Here is an 8267-nt window from a genome sequence, read left to right as displayed (position 1 = left end):
CCTTCGAAAATGGCCGATTTTATAGGAGTTTATAGGTACGATTGCAAAAAACATGAATCATGTTCATATAGCACCTAATCCCAAGATCATGCATAACACATAAAGAATTAGAATTAATACCTTTGTAGCGTGATTCCACGTGTGATCGAACAAGAACAATGGAGACAAAGAACCTCAAACGTGATTCCTCTACTTGGTCCACAAGCACGAATTAAGACCTCCACTAATGCTAGTTTGTTGCAATTAAACCCTTCAATTAACCTTCTAAGGAGAAGAACGAGCAACAAACCAATCACGAACCACCACACGCGCCACTAGAGGTGGCCGGCCGTGAGTCTAAGGGAAAGAAGAGATAGAGCCGTGGGTTAGAGAGTGTGTGTGAGGGTTTTGGGGTTTTTGGTTGCTTGACTGACGATAAACTGTTAATTGTGTTGTATCATACAACCCTAGGCATGAACGTTATTTATAAATCTCATCTCTAAATAAGAGTCCATGACAAAGCCCTAAACCTAACTTTAAGCTATCTACGCAAGCCCAATCCAATTTATGATAAGTTACTTGTTCATGAGGCCCATAAATGGGCCTCTAACTTGCTTAACCCAATACCCTTGTTTGTGACCTCATAAGATCCATTGTAATAGGCTTTGGAATATTTGACTAGCCTAAAGATCATTGATCATAGTCTAGCAACAGATAATGACAACCCAAAATAACGAACTTATTATCTCCGTAATAGTGATCCTTGATATATCTAGTTATTGCACTTATCGAAGACAGAACTCCTTCAATCTCCATCTTGTCTGAGACAAGTGCACAATATTCAAATTCCTTAAGTCAATGTGTGTCGATTTGATAATATGATTGCATCTCATGTCGTTATCATACTATTCTACAAATCCTTTCTTGAAAAACTGAGTTATAATTACAAAACAAATGATTACTATGTAATCCATTTGAGCACGACCATGCATTTTCTGAATTCTCCCTCTTTAAGGGGCCAAGACACATTCCTAATTAAATAGGTAGACTCAATCCAATCTTGTGGCAACTAAGGCTCCCACTTAAATCATGAGGTAACTAGGAAACACCCTTTATAATCTCCAGTTACGGGAAGACGTTTGAATATACACAGTTACATCAATCATTGAATGGAATCTATGTTCCACTCATGTCAAAGGAATCCACTAATATATCCGGATGCTCTATACTTGAGCTTCAAAGTAGGTATGTAGTTTGATCATGCATCATTCATGCATATCCATGTAATTGACCGAGCTTCACTACGCTCTTATAGCCCATGAAACTGCGCTATCCAATCAATCTTACATGCTAGTCCATTTAAAGAAATCATTTATGTCCACTTTAATGATTCCGAACTAGGAACTTGAATAATATATGGATTTTGTTCACTTGTGGGGTTTTATTCACAAGGTCATCAACCTGATGAGCCCATCAATCAATCATTATTTTGGAAATTTTATTTAATATCATAAAACCATAATTAAATAAGAGAAATGATGAATTTCTGTTTAAACATAATTCTGCCAATGAATGTATTACGTATGTAATAAGTTTTTCTCCAAAAACAAATACAACTTTAATTACATCATTAGCCTCAATCCATTTGCATTAGCATGTTTCTCATGCTTAGGCAATGAAAGGGGTTTAGTAAGTGGATCAGCGATATTCTCATCCGTATGAACTTTGCACATCTTGACATCTCCTTTGCCAACGATTTCTCGAATGAGATGATACTTCCTCTCAACATGTTTGGATTTGAAGTGTGACCTAGGCTCCTTTTGACTGAGCAATAGTGCCATTGTTGTCACAATACAACTCGATTCCCTTTTGAGCACTTGGTACATTGTCCATCTCAATAAGGAATTTCTTAATCCAAACAGCTTCCATAGGTGCTTCAACATCAGCTAAATACTCTGATTCTGTCGTAGAGTCTGGACATTGCTTTGCTTCGAACTCTTCCAGCTCACTGCTTCTCCATTCAGACAGAAGATGTATCCAGATTGGGATTTAAAATCATCTCTGTCTGTTTGTAAACTTGCATCCGTATAACCTTTGACAACCAACTCATCTTTGCCGCCATATATTAGAAACATTCCTTTAGTCCTTCTCAAGTACTTAAGGATGTTCTTGGCAGCTGTCCAGTGTGCTTCTCATGGTTTTGTCTGAAATTAGCTACACATGCTTAAAGCATATGAAACATACGGCCTTGCACAAATCTTGGCATACATTATCGACCCTACTGCTGAAACATAAGGTATAATAGCCACACGTCTCGTCTCATCTCATCTGGCATAACCGGACATTGAGATTTACTGAGCGTAATTCCATGAGACATGGGGAAAAATCCTCTCTTAGATTTTGCCATCTAAAACCTATCAAGAATCTTAGAAATATAAGTCTCTTGACTCAGTCCAATCATTCTTTGAGACTTGTCTTGATGGATCTTGATTCCTAAAATGTACTCAGAGTCACCCAATCTTTCATGGAGAAAAAACTCTTCAACCACGGATTGACTGACTCAAGCGTTGGTATGTCGTTCCCCATGAGTAGTATGTCATTTACATACAAGACTAAGAAAACTACGCTCCTCCCACTTGACTTCTTGTATACACAAGGTTCCTGTTCGCTTTTGAGAAAACCAAACTGTTTGATTAGCACATAACATATTTTCTTTGGAAATAAAACAACACTTGTCTCTTATTTCAAAAGAAAACCTCAGTATCTGAAATTGGAACTGAAATAATGTTTTTGGTAATTGTTGGAACATAATAACATTTATTAATAACCAAAACTTAACCAGACGGAAGACTCAAATGATAATCTCCGATAGCAAGTGCAGCAATTGTTACTCCATTTCCTACTCGGAGTGTGACTTCCCCTCTTGCTAACTTCCTACTCCCTTCTAGGCCTTGCATGATATTAACAATGTGAGCACCACATCCAGTATCGAAAACCCATGTTGAGGATGAAGTAAGATCAATTTCTACAACAAAAACATTAGATAACTCTTTACCTTCCATTTTCACTGGTGTGTAATGGGGACACCCAAGTACGTGGCAAGACTACCTACCGCAATAGAAGCACTGGCTTCCCTCCCTTTTCAAGTACTCCTCTAAATGGTTGACCAAAAGGTTGACTAATGTCACTGTCGAGCCTTCATCATCATGAATAAGCTTGACTAGATCAAATCCATCATGGAGCGAGAACAAGATAGTATCATGCGCAGAGTCATTATCAAACGACCTCCCTAGGATATCCATCTGATTGAGTAATCCAATCAATTCATTGACATGGGTCCTAACTGACTGACTAGGCTTGAGTTTCTTAAGCCATTATCTTAAAGTGGATACTATAAGTCTTAAATCTTACACTGTCAGGCCAGGAGTAGTAAATCTAAGGGATCAAATTAAGGACCTCTCTTACATTGTGGTCGTTGATGCCTCCACTTCCTAATGCCCCAATGCCACCTCGACAACTGGCACGAAGACACTCATGCAGATTGGTCAACTCATAGTGCCTGGACCTTCTTTTCCAACAAGTTCGAATAGATTCTAAAATGAGATTCTTGATTTTCTGTGCATCCGAAACATCTTTCGCATGCCTTTCAAGAGTGAAACCAATAGAGTATCTTCTCTCAATGGGTATATATAAACGAGCCTCAACCCTTTGACTTCTAAAAATATTTCTCAGCTCGTTTTCCCATTCCCTGAAGTTTTTGAGATTCAACCTAAATTTTAATTTGTTTGGAAAAATAGTGTTGTTGGAAAGATTATTAATCTAAAAACAAAAACAAAACGAGGCAAAGTTCAAAAATTATGTTTAAATTTAGACGATTTAAATTGGTAACTTTAAAGCATTTATTCAATATAAATTGATCCCTATTGAATTAAATGATTCCAAGATCCTTTATTTGTGTAATAGTTGACCGGACTAAGGGCCTACCATCAAGCATTACATTTTCAAGGTGAGTAAACTCTTTACTGATTACTACTCTTTGTAACTCTTGGTTGAATAATTAATCATCACATGTTTAATTATTACCCTTAGCTTCAAGGTTCTAAACTCTTTAGGTAACCTTGTTGAGTATAACCAATTAAACGTGTAGAACGTGATCCACCCCATAATACCTAAAATAACAAGTGACGCTCTGCTAAGGCCGACCCATCACTCACGATTAATGGATTGTTGGGTATCTAATTGGAAAAACAACCTCAATATTATTAGGACCTAGATTCATTTAGGTTGTGATTATTTAGTGAACTCTAGCGCATCATCAATCAACATAAAATAAATCTAACATGCATAATCTACTAATGCATAAATAAAACATGATATAATATGGCCCCTTAATCCTACAAAAACTAATAAAGCAGAAAAAGCTCCCACTTGAATCTTCATGGATCTCATCCATCTTATTCCTTTGGGCCTCCACTCCATTGGATTCTTGGATCAACTGCAACCTGTAATATTATTCTATTCTATCCACTAATTAAATAAAATAAATTAAATTACAAAAATACTTAACAATACGCGTACCGTATTTAGATTACAAAAATATGAAACGATGCACAGATCGTATTTAGAATCTATGGGCCATACTAGTCTATAGAAATAAATAATATCATATATTATAAAGTGCCACATAATAAATCACTCATCATGCTTTCCTAAAATATAACATCCAATGTTCGCAATTAAGGAAACATGGCTCCAAAATATCTCATATTTTAATTTACTTCAATTAGATAATATCATATATTATTTCTAATCAAGCGTAAAATATCATATATTATATTTTAGGTAAGAGATAGAATCAAATCATATTTTAATTATGGAAGATAAATCATATTTATTTTCCATGATTATCCTAACTAATTTAGAAGATTCCACCCTAATTGCCTAGCCAATCACATAATTTTAAATCAACTATTATCCAAATTAATTATGGGATAATCTCATTATATCAATTATTATCCAAATAGAATCTTTTGCTCCATAACTATCCAATCTTAACAGAATTAACCACTTTAACTTTGTTAATTATCTTTTCAAAATCAAAACTTATCTTTTAAATTTTAATTTTGAAATCTTATTTTTATTAAAAAAAATTTTAATCTGTGCACCAACCACCGTGGTGTGGCCAGCTGAAGCCGGCCACGGTGCCCGTACACCGTGAGGTGTACGCTGCTCTGCAGCGGTGCACTGCAGCATCTGCAGTGTCGCGCAACCCTTGCACGGTGTTGTTGTTGCTGCACCTCTCCTTGACTCGACTTCTACCCCGGCCCTGACCTCCCTTCGGACCACCTGCAGCGGCAGCCGCCGTGGCTGCGCCACCCAGCTGCGATTGCCACTGCTAAAAACCCTTTTTTTAATTTTAATTTAAATAAAAAAAACATATATTGTTAAAAATAAATTAATCTTAATGTGGTCCAATTAATTTCAAAATTAAATCATATTCAATCTTGAAATTAGGGTTCTTCATGAAATTAATCCCCAATTTAATTTAACTCTTAAATTAAATAATTTGATCATGAAAGTTCATAATTTAGTATAAAATCAAATAGATTAATTCATTAATCACATAACTATCGAATTAAATCAAACCAAAACACAAATTTCCCAAATTAGGGTTAAGGGTTTCAAAATTTTCAAAATTAGGGTAGGGGGGTTCGATTCCCTATATGAATGGTTAACGTGTACCACTTTCAGGTACGTCCACAACACTTGACCTCATTTCTCACATTTAAAAAATTAATTGACCCATAATTAAATTATTCACCCTCCTAATTGAATTAAAATTGGGGACTATCAAAGAATTAATATTCAATATATGTACATGCATAGGCTAATTGATACCACTATAGGAGTTTATAGGTACGATTGCAAAAAACATGAATCATATTCATATAGCACCTAATCCTAAGATCATGCAAAACACATAAAGAATTAGAATTAATACCTTTCCAGCGTGATTCCACGTGTGACTGAACAAGAACAAAGGAGACAAAGAACCTCAAACGTGATTCCTCTACTTGGTCCACAGGCACGGATTAAGAACTCTACTAATGCTATTTAGTTGAAATTAAACCCTTCAATTGACCTTTTAAGGAGAAGAACGAGCAACGAACCAATCACGAACCACCACATGCGCCATTAGAGGTGGCCGCCTGTGAGTCCAAGGGGGAGGAAGGAGAGAGTCGTGGTTTAGAGAGAGAATGTGAAGGTTTTGGGATTTCTGGTTGCTTGATTCACAATAAACTGTTAATTGTGTTGTATCATACAACCTTAGGCATGGACCTTATTTATAGATCTCATCTCTATATAAGAGTCCATGACAAAGCCCAAAACCTAACTTCAATATAATTATGCGAGCCCAATCCAATTCATGATTAGTTACTTGTTCATGAGGCCCATAAATGGGCCTCTAACTTGCTTAACCCAATACCCTTGTGTGTGACCTGATAGGATCCATAATAGTGATCCTTGATATATGTAGTAATTGCACTTATCAAAGATAAAACTCCTTTAGTTTTCTAGTAGTGTAATAGTGTAGTTGGATTGGGCTCAAAAAGAGCTTTCCAACGATATATTATAAGCCCAATTATGATAAATAATGAGGAAGTTATGGTCAAAATACTAAATTGGGCCTGAAATGGTTTTATATGGCTCAATGATCTAGTGGAGGGCCTATTAATTAATATTCCTAAAGTAGATTGATTTTAATCTTCTAGAATAATATAGAAAATTATTTTGAGTTCTAGTGGAATTAGGATGAATGATTATGTTTTTAGAAAATAAAAAATTCTATTTGGATTAAAACAAGTGTTTCAAAGAGATTAAGTCTCGTTTTAAAAAGATAAGTATGGACTTCAATTAATCTAATTTAATTAGATTAAGGATTCCGTACGGATTTTAGAAAATGCGTGAACCATCGCGAAATGACAGAATTAGCGTGCCGCGACAAAGCTGTCGCGCCACGACAACCCTGTAGCGCCGCGCTGGACCCTGTTGCTTCCCCGTTTTTTTATCTAATCTAATTTTTTTTATCGTTTCTGGGCTATTTTTCTTATAAATAAGGTCGTATTTCCCCCTTTTTATGCATTAACAGTCATCAACAATCATCTAATTATATTCTTCTCTTCTCTCTCTCAAGCTAGAAGCTTATTCTTTATCCCTAAGCCTTGCCCTTTCAAAGAAAAATACCGCATTCAGGAGTTCTAGACACACCAAGCCAAGTTCGAAGTTGCCTTCGCCCTACACGTGAAAGGTTGATAATTTCTAAGGGTTTGGTCCCATATCCCTATTTCAATTATTTAAATTAGTTGTTTGATTTAATATTTTCCTTGAAGTTACTAAAGTGTGTATTTTGTTATTAGAAAGAGATACGAGGCAACTAAGTAAGTTGTTTTATCGCTATATCTTTAGAAAGCATGCTTAGATTTTATTAATTCCTAGTATCATGTTAGGATGTTATTTATTACTTTTTAGTATCATGTTTAGGTTGCTTCCTATTTCTTCTATCATGTTAGTATCATGTTAGGGATAAAGCTTTGATCTTAATTGTTTAGTGACATGCTAGGATTTGTTATTAATCTTGTTAGTATCATGTCTAGAATCTTGCTGAAACTATTGCTTTGAGATTGAATATTATAATGATGATTTGTTGTATCAATATTATTATTATGTTGCTTGATATATTATTGTTATTGCTTGATCACGCCCTCTCTTGCAGGTTTAAACGGAATTGTACTTGAAATCACGCTTAATAAGAAGATTACTAATCTTGTTTAGGCTAATATGATTTTAATTCAAGTGATCGCCAATAATAGATTTGTTTGTGCATTCACTACGTGAAAAAATGATTTTGGCACCGGTTCAAACCCGGCCTAAGGCACCGGTTTGAACCGGTTCCAATGTGAGGGGTGCCAAAAAGGGGTTTAAAAAGGCATCGGTTCAAACCGGTGCCAAAAAAGCCCACAAAAATTATTTGAAAGTCTTTGGCACCGGTTAACCGGTGCCAAAAATCCCCAATATATATATATATATTTTTTTTTTGTTTGTTTGTCATTTTTCACTTAAAAATCAAATTGACTAAAATAAATAAGAACAACAACATATTAATCGAATATCATTGAATATAACCGAAAATTTACAGTATATAATCAAGAAAAAAAATTACAATATACGAATTATAAAATTAAACAATTACCACATATAAATAAATAAAAAAGAACTACAATATAACC

Source organism: Chenopodium quinoa, unplaced genomic scaffold, assembly GCF_001683475.1.
Source record: "Chenopodium quinoa cultivar QQ74 unplaced genomic scaffold, ASM168347v1, whole genome shotgun sequence".
Taxonomy (NCBI): domain Eukaryota; kingdom Viridiplantae; phylum Streptophyta; class Magnoliopsida; order Caryophyllales; family Amaranthaceae; genus Chenopodium; species Chenopodium quinoa.
Note: the sequence above shows the minus strand (reverse complement) of the source record.